The 17,993-nt window shown below is 37.6% G+C and overlaps 1 long non-coding RNA gene across 2 annotated transcripts; it reads right to left on the bottom strand.

Moving 5' to 3' along the window:
• Nucleotides 1-9,927: 9,927 nt before the first annotated feature.
• LOC139358460 (uncharacterized) lies at nucleotides 9,928-14,970 on the bottom strand. 2 transcript variants are annotated; one of them, XR_011613358.1, is made up of 4 exons: nucleotides 14,946-14,970; nucleotides 11,692-11,818; nucleotides 10,930-11,117; nucleotides 9,928-10,386 (listed from the first exon to the last, which is right to left on the bottom strand). It is a non-coding gene; the product is annotated as an uncharacterized lncRNA (long non-coding RNA). The 2 variants fall into 2 exon arrangements; XR_011613357.1 differs by lacking the exon at nucleotides 9,928-10,386 and adding an exon at nucleotides 10,395-10,607.
• Between the last annotated feature and the right edge of the window lie 3,023 nt (nucleotides 14,971-17,993).

Genomic DNA, 17,993 nt, shown 5'->3' with positions numbered 1-17,993 from the left:
AGAAAATTTAGGTTTGTTTCACTCCAAAGCCCGTCTTCACCCAATACAACATACCCAAAGCAAGGGAACACACATACATACACACACACACCTCTTTTTTTCACTGTAACTACTTATGCAACTAGACTAGATTATAGAGGGTGATGTTTTCTTCCCAATGTTTCATACTCTCTGGGAAGACTAAAAGACACATTGAACAGAGTAGGAATGTCACACTGTCATACATCATGCTGATATTCACTTCTTAGAAAATACCTTTGATATTATATATGAAGTCTCATAAATATTCATATTCCTAATCTCTTTATACCAACAGACGGCACTATTTAACTCTCTGCCTAGAACTGTGAGCCAGACATTGGCAAGGGATGAATCCCCAATCTCTGCTCCTCCCCAAAAGTTGACAGCCTGGTAGGATGGATATTTGGGTTGTTTTTATTTTGTGATGAAATATTGCAGTAACAATTCTTGCTTTGCTTCTTCTTAGGTACTGATGGAGTTTAAAAGTTCCTGAAAGAGCATCAGCTCAAACACATCAACTTACAAATGAAGAAAATGCAGACAGAGAAAGGAAGTTATTTCTTAATATTACATAGTAAGTCAGTGGAAGATCCTGGAGTAACTTGTGCTCCGTGGCTCCCTGACTCCAGGTAGTCAAATGTCTTGACAAACAGGGAAGCCTACTCCATGTGTTTTGTAACCAGATTTATTGACTTCAATGTATAATTTACATAATGTTGAATTCACTTGTTTTAAGTGTACAGTTAAATGACTCTTTGTAAATTTATAAAATTGTACAATCATCACCACCATCTAATTTTAGAACCTTTCCATCACCCCAGAAAACACACCATGAGCCCATTTGTAAACAGCCCCTGTTCCCACCGCTATCCCCAGAAAACTGCAATCTACTTTTTGTCTCTGTAGATTTGCCTTTTCTGATATTTTCCTATGTAGACTCATACAATATATGGTCTTACGTGTCTGTTTCTTTTTCACTTAGCATAATGTTTTAAGGTTCATCCACGTTGTTATGTGTATCCATACCCCATTTCTTCTTATTGGCAAATTGTTATCTATAACATGGATATATCACATTTTGTTTACCCATTTACTATTTAATGGATATTTGAGTGTTTTCACTGTTTGGCATACTGGATTTTAACACACATGCCTACCCCAAATGACTGATCATGGCTGCCATGTATATGAAGGATTTTGTGGCTACATCTAGACTCAATGGGAAGAGTGCCCTTGATGATTAGTTATTTCTGTCAGTGGAGAGGGAATAGAAAATGCGGGCATGCATACAAAGTATTATTACACTGTTTCCAAAGGGGTCTCTTCTTGTTTTAAATAAAGTAGTCATATTTCTCCCAAGAAAAGAGTTAAAAGAAGGCAAGTCACTGCAATTGGGAAGAACCACGCTCATTTTTGGTGATGAGCATATCTTTTACATACAATTTACTACTGCACAATCAGTGGCTGGGGCTTCTTTAGCATATTTTTCTGGAAAGGCAATGGAGCCACATGGTCATGCCTCCTTCAGGCCAACTTCTCACCGGGCTCAGGATTGACACCATTTGTTTGGCCAAGGGTTGGTGAACTCAACCGCAGATAGCCCCAAGTGACTGATGAGTTAGCATTCCTAGTGATCTTGTCAACAGCCAAGCTGGGTCTTTTTTATTTTTTTTATTTTGTTTTTTTAAGTAAAACTAAGAAGATGTATTCTTTCCAGTTTTCCCTTGGGAATGGAAGTATAGACTTAACTATTTCAAAACTCAGTGGGCTTGGTGGTATCTTTGTATTGTCATTCATAAGAAAAGAGATGTGAATTCGAGTGGGCCTGTTGGAAGAATGAGGAAATTGTGGTTTGTGTGAACACATCCCAAGCAAAGAATCCAGTATTACTTTAGGATAATATAAAGAAAACACTCTTGTCAGTGGGAAAAACAGATAGAAAAAGAAAAAGTAGGCCGGGCGCGGTGGCTCAAGCCTGTAATCCCAGCACTTTGGGAGGCCGAGATGGGCGGATCATGAGGTCAGGAGATCGAGACCATGCTGGCTAACACGGTGAAACCCCGTCTCTACTAAAAAATACAAAAAATTAGCCGGGCGAGGTGGCGGGCGCCTGTAGTCCCAGCTACTCGGGAGGCTGAGGCAGGAGAATGGCGTGAACCCAGGAGGCGGAGCTTGCAGTGAGCTGAGATCCGGCCACTGCACTCCAGCCTGGGCGACAGAGCGAGACTCCGTCTCAAAAAAAAAAAAAAAAGAAAAAGAAAAAGTATTAGAGAACAAAGAAGAAGAGGAAGAAGGCAGAAATTGATAAAGGATAAAATAAATTACAAATATCACATTAGCTGTTTGTTAGCCAAACCCAGCCTACAACCATGTTGTAATTGTTCCACATCTTTCTGCAAAAGTGAATGAATTTGTTCCAACACTTAAAAAATCAGGACACACTATGTACATTTCTAAGTGTCCTATTTGCTTTGAAAAAAGAAAGAAAGTAGATGACGGGTTGATGGGTGCAGCAAACCACCATAGCACTTGTGTATCTATGTAACAAACCTGCACATCCTGCACATGTACCCCAGAACTTAAAGTATAATAAAAACAGGCAAAAAGAAAGAAAGTCTGGTAAACATTCGCTAAAATAGAATAATAGCTGTTCCCTGTGAATGGGGCAAGAACGTAGGTTTATTGTGACACTGTTCACAATAGCAAAGACTTGGAACCAACCCAAATGCCCAGCAATGATAGACTGGATAAAGAAAATGTGGCACATAAACACCACGGAATACTATGCAGCCATAAAAAGGATGAGTTCATGTCCTTTACAGGGACATGGATGACACTGGAAACCATCATTCTCAGCAAACTAACACAAGAACAGAAAACCAAATACCACACGTTCCCACTCAAAAGTGGGAGCTGATCAAGGAGAACACATGGACACAGGGAGGGGGACATCACACACCGGGGCCTGTCGAGGGGTGGGGGGCTAGGGGAGGGATAGCATTAGGAGAAATACCTAAAGTAGATGTCAGGTTGATGGGTGCAGCAAACCACCATGGCATGTGTATACCCACGTAACAAACCTGCACGTGGTGCACATGTACCCCAGAGCTTAAAGTGTAATTTTAAAAAAGAAAAAAAGAAAGAAAGTCTGGTAAACATTTACTATAACAGAATAACAGCTGCTTCGTGTGGATGGGGCAAGAATGCTCCAGTTGGCCAGAGTCTCCACTATACCCTATTGTTTACATTCAGTAGCTTCACAAGTGTATGTGACTCTGCATCTGCAACACCTGAAACAACTGTGTCCATGTCGTCTCTTAGCCATCCTGCTGGGACCCTGGGTTATCACTACATTTTTCAGAGGGTAAAGTAAATGTTGTAGGGGTTAAATGACTTGTCCAAGGTCACCATCAGTAAGAGTCAAAGCTACTTCTCATTTCCACATATCTGCTGCTTTTTGCAGTCTATCATCTTGCTTTGATGAGTAGAGAAAAGAATTGATTAAATAAAAAGCAAAGAATGAAGTAAAAAATAAGGAAAAAAACTGAGGAAGAGAGAGTGATGGGAGCTTTTAAAAGAACGGTTTATCAGTTGGTTGAAAATTAAGCTATAGCATGGACTCTGCCAATGAAGGGCCAAACACAAGTCGGTTGGACACGTATATTCTTTCCCCAGGTCCTAGAAACAAGTCCACGCATCCCAGGCAGAAAACACTGTTTTCTTGACTCACAGAGACAGCTCTGAAAAGCATCTGGGAGTTGGTTTAGGAATAAAATCACTTGTTTAAATTAACAAACATTTTCTAAATATTTATTGAGGAAGTAATATTAATATACCTATCACTCACAACTTACTAATATTACCTATCACTCCCAAACTTCAGTGGATTAGCAAGCTCCCCAGGCAGTTCCAGAACTACAGTTTAGGCCAGAGTTACCATCTGGTGGTATAGCCCCTCTCTAAATCAGTCTCTGGAACAGGCCTGACCACTATCTTCTGTCGGAATTTATTGAGGCAGCGTAAGACCCTGTTTCTCACTTCTTTGGCCCTTAACAAAAGAACCTGAGATCTCCCCTGAGAGTTACCACGTGTACAGAAACAGAGGAGAACAGAGAAAACAAGCATTTCTTTTTGCAACTTCACAATCTATTTCTGGGGTTGAACAGAAGCCATTAAAACATTCCCATGACTCTGTGCCAAGCCCCCACATTACTAATGACAGACATGCTAGCTCAAAGGGAGTCACTGCTGGCAAATATCCCTCTGGTATCTTGTTAACAGTAATAACCCCGAGCCTTTCATTGAAAGATCTCAAAGCACAGTGCAAACCTTAATTGACTCTCCCCCTAACTCTGTCCCTGAAAAAGGTAATTATCATTATATTCCTCAGACAGTTTACACAGGGGTTAAATGGGCGATGGAGGTTGAATGATTTATCCTTGTTTCATATTCCGAGTTGAAAGGAAAAGTCTAAATAATGTCATAACTTGGGGTGAACTCAGCTGTACGACTTGCTGGAACCAGTGGGACAGCAGAAACAGAGGGAACAAGAGCCTGGTGAGGCTGATGCAATGAGAGAGGCCACAGGCCAAGGACTGTGTGCAGAGGTGCTGACATGAAGTTATTTTAGCCTAAGGACATTATCCATAACTGCCCAGTGCAGGTCAGAAGGAGAAGAGAATCTGAGCTAAAGTCCCGGAAGTGGGAGACCCTCAATATCATGCACCTAGCATCTAAAGCCAGAGTCCATGCTCAGTGACTTAGACAAAATCAGTCTCTATTTCTCTGGTGTGCAGTGAACCAAGAGCTGGACGTATACCTGGGCCCCAAACACATAAGAGGTTCATCTCAGGGGAGAACTTGCATGCCAGACATGGCATCTGGGACAGTCCCCCAGTCCTAGGGCCTGCACCGTCATGAAGATGAGCACCACTGATCTCACAAACAAATTCCTCATACTACAGATTATCACCTCAGTAAACAGAGCCTCTCTTTACTTAAGAGCCATAACCAAAGTGCAGGGAGTCATCAACTCCATTTATATTTGATACCAAAGTTCAGATGACACAATTATCTTCCAAACCAGGCTTCTTATCACCACCCCTACCACCATTGACTCATTTGAAACCTTATTATATCTCCCCTGGATTATTTTAACAGCCTCCTAACTGTTCCTGTTGCTTTTAGACTTTTCCCAAGCCAAACAATTGGCACTGTCCAAAGGATATTAGACTGTCAAAAGGATATTCCTGGAATGCAAATATAAGCATGGCATTTATAAACTCCCCTGATAAAATTCTTCAAGTTCTCTTCCACAGAGAAAAGTGTAAAATTCAAAAATCAGGGTTAAATTATGTTTCCGATAAATAATACTGAAATAATTCATCACCAGCAGACTTGCACTATAAGAAATATTAAAGGTTGTTCTTCCAGCAGAAGGAAAATGATGCCAGCTGAGAACTTAGCTCTACGTAATAGGCATGAGAAACATTAGAAATGGCATATATAAGTGAGTATATATAAAACACTTTTTCTCATTTTTTATTTATTCAAAAGACAAATGTTTGAAGCAAGAATAATGCTATTTATAACACAGGCATGAATAAAATTGAATGAAAACAAAAGATGGAAGGGGATAAATGAAAGCATATAACGTATATAATTTAAGATTCTTACATTATTCATGAAGTGAGATGATATCATTTAAAGGTAGGCTGAAGTTAGTTAAAGGTGTGTGTTATATTCCCTAGAGCAATACTAAAAACTAAAGCAAGGGCTAACTAATAAGCCAATAGTGGAAATAATAGAATACTAAAACAATAATTGACAAAAAAAGGATGCAGAAAAAAATTAGCAAGATTGTAGATTTAAACTTACTTTATCAATAGCTACATTAAATGTTACTAATCTTGACACTCCAATTAAAAGACAGACTGTCAGAGAGGATAAAAAGGCAATACCCAAATATAGGCCAACTGTAGAAAGCCCTCTTTAAATATAAAGTCATAATGTTGTTAAAAGTTAAAGGATACAAAATTAAATACCGTGCAAACAAACACTAGACACAGGCTAGAATGTCTGTATTAATATTATATGATGTAGACATCAGGATAAGCAATATTATCAGAAATAATATGAAGCATTTTATAATGAAAAACTGGAAAGTACATCCAGAAGACATAACATTCTCAATCTGTACACACACCTAATGACAGAGCTTCAACAATGCCTGAAACCAAAGTTGATAGAACTGAAAAGGCAGTGAGACAAATTCATAATTACAGTTAAAGATTTCAACATTCCTCACTCAGTATATCAGGACAAGGCAGCAGGTAATTATTAGAACAGGTAGTAAAGGTATAGATGACTTTGATAACATTAAAAACCAACTTGAACTAAGTGAAATGTTTAGAATAGTCCACTCAACAAGAGAATATGTATTCTTTTCAGATGCACAGGGAAGACTATATGGTGTTATATGATATTGTGGGTTACAAAAGAAGTATCAATAAATCCAAAATATCTAAAATTATTCAGAGTATCTTCTCTGAAAAAATTAAATCAAATTATAATCAAGAATACAATTATTCTATGTGAAAACATCTCCAAAATTTGCAAACTGAACAACACACATCTATAGAGACTGTGAGTAAAAGAATAAATCACAAGAAAAATTATAAAATATTTTGAAAAGAAGACAATTAAAATATAATGTCTATACAATATAATGACATCAAAAAATATTAAAACAATTGTGGAAAGGAGCTAAATCAGCACGTAGCTGGAAATGTATATTAAGTGCTTATGTTAGAAAACAAAAATCATATAAAATGAGTGACCTGAGCTTTCATTTAAATAATCTATAAAAAAGAGTAAGTTAAACCTGAAGGGAAAAGAAGTAAGAAAGTAATAAGAGAGAAAGCCAATGAAATAAAAATTAGACAAAAGAAACAGAAAAATAAATGAAACTGAAGCTGTTTCTGTAGAAATACAAATAAAATTTATAAACTCTTAAATAGACTAATAGTATTTTTAAAAAAGAAGAAACAATTCCAATAATTGAATGTAAATGTGTACATCACTACAAATCTACAGAAATTTTAAAGAGTAATAAATAAGGGAATATAATAAACAAATGGATGCTCATAAATTTGACAACTTAGCTCAAATAAATAAATTCTTTGAAAGATACAGATTATCAATATTGACTCAAGAAGAAATCAAAAATTTGAATAATCCCATATCAAGTTTTAAAATAAATCCTTAATTAGAAACATCCACACAAAGAAAACCCCAAGCCAAGAGGACTTCATTGGTGAATTCCAATAAATATTTATAAAATAAATAACAATTCTACCCAAACTCTTTCAAAAAGAGAGTATGGAGGAAGATTTCTCAAATCATTTCATGAGGCCTCTTTTACCCCTACCCAAAACCAGACAAAATATTACAAGCAAAGCATACTTCAGATTGATATTCTTTATGAAAAAAAGCACAAAAATCCTTAATCCTTAGTAAATTATAATCATCTAGATATAAAAAGGTAGTACATTATAAAAAGTAGATTTCAGAGTTTCATGACTGGCTTAACTTTTGAAAATTTACTGTATAATCAGAATAAAGAATAAAACATCTAGTCATGTTTCAGTATAAACACATATTCATATGTGTGACAAAATTTAACACTTTTTATGATTAAAAAATCTCATAAAACTAGAAATAGAAGAAAATTGCCACAATATTATACAGATTACCTATGAAATAGCTGCAAATAATACCATAATCAATAATGAAAGACTGAATTCTTATTCTCTAAGTTCTGGAATAAGGAAAGATGTTAATTCTCACTGCTTCTATTTAATATTGTTACTGAAGTCTAATAAAAGTCATACAGGTTACAAAAAATTAAAGTTGCCCTTATTTGGAGACAATATGATCATATAAATACAGTGTTCTAAAGAAACTAGAAAAAAAAGTTATTAGAACTAACAAGTGAATTTTAAAAGACTGCAGAATACAAGTTCAACATTCAGAAATCAATTTAAATCTATACCTCACAAAGAAACAATTGAAAAATAAAATTAAAAATACAATACCATTTATGCTATCATCTCAAAATATAAAACTCTTAAGACAAATTTAGCAAAATATGTACAAGACCTCTAAACACAAAACTGCAATGCAATGTTGAGAGAAATTAAAGGTCTAAATAAATTGAGAGATATACCATGTCCATGGATTGGTAGACTCAATACTGTTAATGGCAATTCTCCCACAATTGGTCTACATTCAACACCATCCCAATCAAAATTCTGGCAGGCTATTTGTGTAGAAATTGAGAAAATATACACTTTAATATAATGAATTTTATTTTTTGTGAGTTATATACCAATAAAGTTGATTTTTGTAAAAATAATACATTTTTATATTATATATTATATATGATAATACATTTTAATGTATTATAAATATATAAAAAGTATTACAAATATATTTTTAATGTATTATATTTATAATGTATTATAAATATATATTTATATATAATTATAAAAATATATATTATAAATATATATAACAACAACTACTACAAAAGTAAACCCATTAGGAAGTTAGAATAACCTCTTTTGGAAGAGAAGAAAGAAGGTCAGAAAAACATTATGAATTTAAAAATTTATCTAAAATAAACTAAACTTGAAAATAGAAATAATAGCAGGGCACGGTGGCTCAAGCCTGTAATCCCAGTACTTTGGGAGGCTGAGACGGGCGGATCACAAGGTCAGGAGATCGAGACCATCCTGGCTAACACGGTGAAACCCCGTCTCTACTAAAAAATACAAAAAACTAGCCAGGCGAGGTGGCGGGCGCCTGTGGTCCCAGCTACTCCGGAGGCTGAGGCAGGAGAATGGCGTAAACCCGGGAGGCGGAGCTTGCAGTGAGCTGAGATCCGGCCACTGCACTCCAGCCTGGGCGACAGAGCCAGACTCAGTCTCAAAAAAAAAAAAAAAAAAAAAAAAGAAAATAGAAATAATGGGTCACCTGAATTAGCAAAATTACATTCCCTGCTACTAGGTAGAAGTGGAAGCTAATGAGCTAAGCTAATTCCAGTACTAAAAAAATTAATGGAAAAGTTACATTTTTGCATACATGAGTATTTTCCCTATGAAACATGATCTCTGGTCCCTTGTTGATGAGGAGGATATCTATTCCTCCCACTTCAAGCATGAATATCACTATGCTATTGGAAGATTTGGTCCCCAAGATTGCTTGAATGACTATGTAAGGAATTGGAGATTGGAGCCAAGATTAAATTCCAATATTAAACCCAGTGCTTCAAAGGACCTAAAAGAGCATTTGTGCCTCTGAACTATACAAAATTTCTGACAGAAAATCTGGTAGACTTCAGTAAAACAGGCAGGAGCTTTCTGTTTTGAACAGAAGCCCATTCTATTTTCAGTGTGCTTTCTGATGGTTTCTCCATAGACTTGCAGTGTTGAGAAATGAGCATATACATCAAACTTTGGTGTGCCCACGTCAAACATAGGGACTCTAAGCTTCTTTGATCTTGATACTATTTATAATTTATTTTGTCTGAATTTTAGGAGCACTTTAAGCAGTTACATTGCTGTGTATGGAATTAGATATCTCTTTCTGCTGCAAGGTAGGTAAAATGCACCATATTATCACAAATGCAAGGCTACTCATGAACTCTCAAAGTGTTTGTTTTAATCTCTTCTTCTTGACTGACAATATCATGTTTTTAGTATGAATTGTTACACAATATCTTAGTGACATCTGATTGTTTTATTCCACACTTGGAGAGATGCAGCCTCTACTTTTGAATGAATGTCAGCAGGTAAACATGAGAACATTACTTGAAAACATGAGACAAAGCTTCAAAGCTTCAGGGTGTCTACGGAACAATAAGCAACCACACAATAAGTATTATTGAATTCCAAGATAAGAAGGCTTGTGGAACACCTGAACAAATAGGTAAGGATTCCTGAAGGAAAGTGCACGACAGATTACTTCAGCAGCTGCATCATCCAGAACTTGAGCAATATTTTCTTATATTCAGTCTTCAGGGTGAGCAAAACACAGCTTCCAAACTCATTCTAAACAAGTCTCAGAAGGAAGATGATAGGAAACAGGTGATCTTTGGTAACATAATCAAGTGGCTCAACTTGGTGCTGGTGAAGTCTCTTTCAAGATGGTTCACTTATATGGCTGGAAGTTGATCATGACTGTTGGCTCAGAGCTCAGCCAAGGCTATAGATCAGTGGGCACTGAGTCCTCCCCACATGAGCCTCTGTACAGTTGTGTAGGCTTCATCACAGTATGTTGGCTGGGTTCTAGGAGCCAGCAACCCTCAAAGAACAAAATTAAAATGCATGGCATTCTTATGATTTAGCCTCAGAAATCATATAGTATCATTTCAACTGGACTCTCTTGGTTGAAGCAGTCGGGAAGATCCACCCAAATTCAAGGAGAACAGACATAGACACCACCTCTTGATGGGAGCAGAGTTTAATATTCCAGAAGAGCTTGTGACATGGAAAATACAGTTGCACTCATCTTTGGAAGATAATCTGCCAGATCAAATAACTTTGAGAACTATTCTCCATTTCTCCACTTCTCTATGCACTCTATCATATGATTTCTTTTTTACACATGGAAAGTAATACTGCACACCATTAGGCATACATGAATAATGTAATGGAAAAAGTAAAAGAATATTCTCTCTGACCTTGATTACAAAAGTGTTTTATTTTTAATTTTTGTTACTTGTTTTTTGCTTAATACTCTCATTGTATGTTCATAGTCGAAGGTTTTATAAACATCAATTCTCATCATGGATGGGATAAAATAAGTGACAACAGGAATACAAGTATGCAACATCACTTTACTTACCAATGGCAGATAGTTCTTTCTATCTGAATCCAGATCTTTCCTCAAAATTATTCTCAACATATTTTTCCATAACATCACCACCAATCATTCATGGTTAGCATATGTGAAAAAATGATTTTGCCATCCTAGTTCAGTTTAATAGTGTAGCTGCCTGGACCAAGGTGTTAAAAGCAGGGGAAAAACTGAACCTAGATGGAGGAAGGAGGTAGTAAGAACTTAAAATAATATGTGGAAACAAAATGAATCACTACATTACCCCCAAATAGTTGGTGAGAGAAGAGCCAGGCTATAATATGACAGATTCAATTCAGATTTAACATGAGATTGGGGATATCTGTGGAAATACAATGTGGGAAAATCTAGGTGAGGTATAATTAGGGAATTTAAGGGTTGTGCTATAAGGATACCAAATTCAGAGTAAGACTGTGATCAGAATTCTGCTCAAACAGGTGTTGTACTAGCCTCAAGGATGGGTTGATGAGAACCAAGCAGTGGCCAGCACTAGCCTTCTAAATGAAGATCACAGGCAGGACTCTCCTTCAGGGATTCCCATGTAGGGAAAGAGAAGCCCTGAGCAGGGGCCTTCTCCCAGCAGAACAGGTTCTGTCCTAGCTATCATGCCAGGTTTATATGATAATATCTAAATTCTTCTAATACCTAGGTAATGTTGATATTAGGCTCTCCTCTTCTGCACTAGTGTTTTCCGATTGGGTGCCCATGTCAGACTAATCAAGAAAGCATTAAAAAAACACACACACTCACCGAAGACTGATCTCATTTAGGCTTTTGGTTGCACAAGACATCAACAAAATTTGAGTCAATTGAAGTTAGCATTAAAATAGAAGAAACGTTCTAAATAGCCAAGGATAAGGTTATTATAGCCAATATACTGTGATGAAGAAAAGTCACATATTATTAACCAAAATAAATGAAATTGCAAAAGGACATGTTCAGCCTAACACATTTTGTATAGAAGTTTTAAATATACAAAACACCATATATATTGCTATGGACAAATAAGTATGCTGTGAAATTAGAGGTTAAAAATGCACAAAACAACACACAACAAGACAGTGCAGCATTTTTATTATTATTATTATTATACTTTAAGTTCTGGGATATATGTGCAGAACGTGCAGGTTTGTTACATAGGTATACATGTGCCATGGTGGTTTGCTGACAGTGCAGCATTTTATAATGTTGCTTACTTTTGAGAGCAGAGGGAAATTTAGGTGGAAAAATGTGCCTGTTTCTATAAACTTTTAGATGTCAATTTAAAAATATTTGAAACATATACAAAAAACAACAGTCAACATTTGATCACTATGTCTATTTTTAATTTTCTCTATGAAATAGTTATTATTTAAATGTAATCAATAAACAGAAAATGATAATGATGGAGAAACGAAGAAGATGAAGTTGAGAAGGAAAGGAAGGGAAGGAAGGAGAAGAAGAGAATGAAAAAGAGAAAGAAGAATAGAATAAGAAGGAGGAGAAGGAGGGAGGGGAGGAAGAAGAGAACAAAGAGGAAGAAAGGAATGAAGTTCCCAAATATTAGTAAGAAAAAAAACTTTAATTCCACTTGGATCTGTGTTGAAAACTTGACAGCCTCTTTATGATTCATTTAGTCAAAATAAATGCATGAGAATGACCCCAGAATATAAAATAAATGATTAAAAAGGTGAAATCTACCCTATCAGTTGTCAAATCATACTATATAGCTATAGTAAATCAAACACAGAACAAAAATAAGACTACAAATTATTTAAAGTGTGGGGAAGGATTATTAAATAAATATGACATGGATGATTAGTTAAATATACGGAAATTATAGCAAGGCAAATATCTCCTCCCTTACCTCATAAAATTTACCTAATTTGATTTAAATGGATCAAAAATTCAAATATTAAAGAATAAGTAGTAAAAGAATTGACAAGAAACAATAATGCATCTGATTCATCTCAGGGTAGAGGTGCTCTCATTATAAAAGCAAAGGGAGAATCCATAAAGAAAATGTTAGGGCTGGGCACGGTGGTTCAAGCCTGTAATCCCAGCATTTTGGGAGGCAGAAGTGAGAGCATCACTTGAGGTCAGGAGTTCAAGACCACCCTGACCAACATGGTGAAACTCTAGTTAAAACACAAAAAATTAGTGGGGCATGGTGGCAGATGCCTGTAGTCCCAGCTACTCGGGAGGCTGAGGCAGGAGAATCACTTGAACCTGGGGGGCAGAGGTTGCAGTCACTGCCACTGTACTCCAGCCTGGGAGATGGAATGAGACTCTGTCTCAAAAAAAAAAAGAAAAAGAAAAAGAAAAAAAAATGTTTGGGAGGTTTTAAAAATTGTAATACCTGGTTCTGATGTGGGTATTGTGAGATGGATACTTTCTTACAATGTTGGTTAGAATAATTGGTAAAACATTTCGGCAACATGGATTAAAACCTTAAATGATAATATTCCCTTCAAGCCATTGGTTCTAATTCTAAGAATCTAACCTAGTAAATAATAACAAATGCACACAAAGACTTAAGTATATGTATATTCATTATATGATTATTTGCAGTATTCCAAAGTGGTTAACAATTTACACGCCCAATGATAGAGAATGGAGAAGTACTCTCCATATAATGCTAACTGGTAAAAAGGAAACATAAGAATAACATGACATGAATCTAATCACATAAATAGAATGTATGTAGATTGTGAGTCTCTGGAAATTATTCCTGTTTGATTCATTCTTCTTTACAGATGTATGTATTCTACAATTAACATGAATTATTTTATTTTTCATTTTAATAAATTGTAAGTTATTAAATTATGATATACTGATTTTGAGTCAAGAATACATAAAGAAATGTAAACCTACTAAATGCTCTCTTTCAGCCCACCCTCCTATCCCCATGTTCCAGAAGTTTGTCAGAGTTTCTTGTGTATACTTTCAATGACAACTGTCTTTGGATATGAGCACATATCTGTGTTTGGAAACATCACATAGATATGTGTTTATGTGTACAGTGTGTGTATACATATATACCACACTGAGATACTAAGATAAGCTTCCTGTGTGCCAGGGCAGATTTTGGTTTGGGGAACATGGTGATTCACTTATGATGATCCCAGTCAATGGTTAATGTGGACACAAACACAGATAATTCTGAGAGGCACTAAAGTAAAGAGTCAGGAACTTAAAGTTGGGTTTGATCCTTTTTATTCTCATCAGTGTAGATTTTCTTTTTCTTTTTTTGTTTTATTTTATTTTATTTTATTTTGGGTTCAGGGCGTATATGTGCAGGTTTGTTAAATGGGCATATTATGTGATGCTGAGGTTTGGGTTTCTAATGAGAAAGTGATCTTTCCTAATGATGAGGAATGAGGTTGGAGGTTGGAGGTATAGAAAAGCTTCCTGTAGGAGCTGGCCCTTGATATGGACACCGAAAAGAGACATAGACTCTCCAGGATACATTAATCTCAGGTGGAGATAGAGAAAGGCTATTTCTGACAGATGGAGGAGACTAAGTTAGGGAAGTTGAGAACAAGATCAGGCCTGCTGGGCCCGGAAATTATAGAAAATGTGAGTGAAAGCTAAGACAGCGGAGATTGTTTCAGGGCACATCATAGGGCATCTGGACATGTGATGTGGATTCTGAATACCTGTCTTTCCGTGGTAGGAGATCTTTGTGGTCATGATCAGGACGATGCTGCTGCTGACAGAGACAAGGACAGATTGAAGAGGGCAATCGGGAGGCAGGGAGGTAAATCAGCCAGCTTAATTATTAACGAAATGAGGAAGGCTAGAACTAGGGCATTTTTAGTGTAAAGGGAGGAAAGGGAGAGAAATTCGGAGAGATCATAGAGGGCAAAACACCAGAGTTAGAAGGCTAAGCTGTGCCTGGGACTTCTGATTCCCAGGGGGCATGGTCAGGAAGGATGGAAATGGTAAGAAAGAGGGCTTCCCCCTTCTTACATTTCAGACATATGTTCAATGTAATTCAAAATTTTTAAAAGAGTTCTTGTTACCTTTTAACTTACTGCATCAGGTTCTCCATAGTTACCCAAGACAAAGCCTGAAGGAACCAAAGGGACATTTTTAGGAGAAGTTGAAAAATGGTGCCTGGAGTCACCTCCCATGGCCTCCAGCTTAGGGGCATTGACTCCTTACTAGAAAGACGTAGGGCTTGCTGGAAAAGCAATAGGTGTATTAACAGGTCAAATGCCCTTGACCCTGCCAAAGAAAGAAGAGTTGACAATGAAACCCACATAGATGGGGACATTTCAAGGGCCTATATTCCTAAGAGTCTTTAGCCTCACAAGGTTCCATTTGCCCCTTCTGATCTCTGTATTTTTGCCTGGACTCTCCTATGGTGGTGGTCACAGCTGAAGAGGCGAATATTACCATATTTTGATATTGGTAACACAGTAATTAATTATTTTTTAATGACCTGCTACCACAGTGATTAATAAGCAAAAGCTCTAATACTACTAGACTGCCAGGGAGTTCACACATGTGAGACACTTAGAGTGGCACAGAGAAAGCACACCATATATATTGGTTATGGTTTGAATTCAGATTAATGAAAACATCACACTTCAGTTCTAAAGGTGTCTGTTTCAACTTCTCTAACCCTCCAGCCTAGACTCAGTCCTGTATTTGCCCTGAAAACGTAGGTAAGCCTGGAATGACTCCTGCTGTCATAAACTTGGGATCCCCTGCACCCACTATGGGTCTGTCTGCGGCCACTCCAGTCATGATTGTGAGGTCTGGGTGACTGGGCTTTGACTCAGGCCTGCTTTGCACTCAGCCAGGCACCTTTTTTAGAACTGAAGCCCTATTCTGACCTCCAGTCCACTTGGCTTGGGCCCTGACACCTGTGTGGCCTTAAGAACGTCTCTGCACACACTGATGCCAGTCTCTGAACCAGGCAGCCTGACCCAAGCCTGACCTGGCTTGACTGCCACTCCTAGGAGAATTTCTGCTGTCCTCTTCTGCCTCAGATCAGAACCCCTTATATTTTATTTCTGGACTGACTCAAGTCATAGTCACCATGCTTCTTTCTCATTATTTAATATAAGCCCTGTCCCATCCTGGCTGCCTCCCTTTCCCAGTGAGTGGAGGCTTTTGAATTCCCAGTCTGATCCCATTCAAAGCATGAGATGCGGGAATCTTAGAAATCCAAACTCCCCGTTCTATGGATGAGAAACTGTGGCTTGGAGACAGGAAGTGCATGCCTCCATCTTACACCCTGATTGTAGGACAGATAGAAGGTAAAATCCCAGACCCTGGGAAACATTTGTCTTGGAATATTATTACAGTTTCAAAAAGGCTATGGCTTGCTTCCTCCACTTGTTCTCAGGTAACCTCCAAGAGAATTTCTTTCTGAGACCATACTTAGCAGGTAATTCCTTCTTACAAAAGTAGTCAAGGTCCTCAGATTTACAAACCCCTTCTCTCCTTCTGGCATTTGGGGGTTGTCAGGATATTTTAGTCTGTCAGTAACCTGTGGTGGCTGAAGCAGAGAAAGAGAAATCATTGGAATCTTTGAAGCAGAAAAAACAACATCAAATGTTTCCTCCATGTCCTGTGAGTTGGCAAAACCATAGGTGTAGAACCAAGGTATCCACATGATTATTTCAATCCCCCACATCTTCTTGACTTTTTCACAGAGCCTATTAATTGATACACTGAGATATTGGGCACATTAGTAGGAATCTCCCTGGCCACTTCCAGTGAACTAAACAAACACATGGAAAGTCTGACCTAGCGGGTCTATGGTCCACTGGACTTGGGAGTCCTTCCTATTCCCAGTGTGCTGCTGAGACTATCGAGATTATGTTCCCAATCTTTGGCATTTCCATGCATGAACAGATTCTGAATGAAGCCAAAATCAAGTGCTAGAGGATTAAGTCCTGGACTTGCAATAATTTTGAATTCCATCCCCTCTATCTATTATACATGGTTTCCAATAAATCATACAACCCAGATTGCAGTGCCCAGCTCTTAAAAATTTAAAAACAAACAAAAACAGAAAAGCCTCTGTCTTGCTTTATCCATGGAATTTAACCATCTAGATAGAAGACCAAGTACACAAAGGTGCTTTGCGCATTGTAAAAATGTAACAAAAACATTCCACTTCCTTTTTAATATGCAATGCAAATCTTCCAAGGATATCAGAAAATAGAGGACGTAAAATGAGGATGGGTAGTTGACGTACACAGTCTCAAATGTTGCTCCCTCATCTGTAAAATGGGAGCAAGAGCAGTGCCACTTCATAAGGATGTTTTGAGATTTAGAACATAATGACAGGCATATGATGATGATTTTAAATTTGAGTCATGTTTGCAAATGAAATCCAGAACATTCCCCGCTGCTCCAGCTGATCTTGGGAGGTATTCCAGCCTCTTTACTGCTCTCCTGAAATGATGAGGCAAAGTCCGTCCCTGGATTCTGTAGTGTTTTAAAGAGACATTTCAAAGGTTCCACAAGGCTTTTCTAAAGGGGTTAGGTTAATTGAAGGGAATGAACAGGAAAGAAACAAGCAGCCATGCCACTTAACAAGATGAGGGTGGCTTCCCACCTTCAGCTCATTACACATAGCCTGGGGGCCCCTTCCCAGTTCCCATCACACCTTCCCATCAGGGGGGCCATCTTGAAGCCCTGAAATGCTGCTCTCCTCCAAAGGCATCAAGTCTCCTCAAAGTCTGAAACCAAAGTGGAAGGACTAGGAGGCTCCTTGCCAAAGCTTTTAAGATCACATTTTCTGGCTGAGTATGGCCTCCTCCCCAGACATTTAACACTGGGCGTGCCTCCCTCTTTCAGGGAAGGCTGGGCCCACCCACAGGGACATAGATTTACCAAAAAGGCATAAATGAACAGTGATCAACACTCTGCAACACAGAACAGAGACACACACAATGGAAGAGTGGGAAAAAATTGTTTCCCTAGAGAAGCACCCTATCTATGCAAATAGCTAGGATGGCTATCCTTCTACTTAGGTATTTTTTATTTTCTCTGCAAGAGACAAAAGTGGCAGAAAATGCCTCCAAAGAAAGAAATCCTAAGCCTCAACA

This window comes from Macaca nemestrina, chromosome 15 (genome assembly GCF_043159975.1).
Source record: "Macaca nemestrina isolate mMacNem1 chromosome 15, mMacNem.hap1, whole genome shotgun sequence".
NCBI lineage: Eukaryota > Metazoa > Chordata > Mammalia > Primates > Cercopithecidae > Macaca > Macaca nemestrina.
Note: the sequence above shows the minus strand (reverse complement) of the source record. Positions and strands in the feature narration are given on the sequence as shown.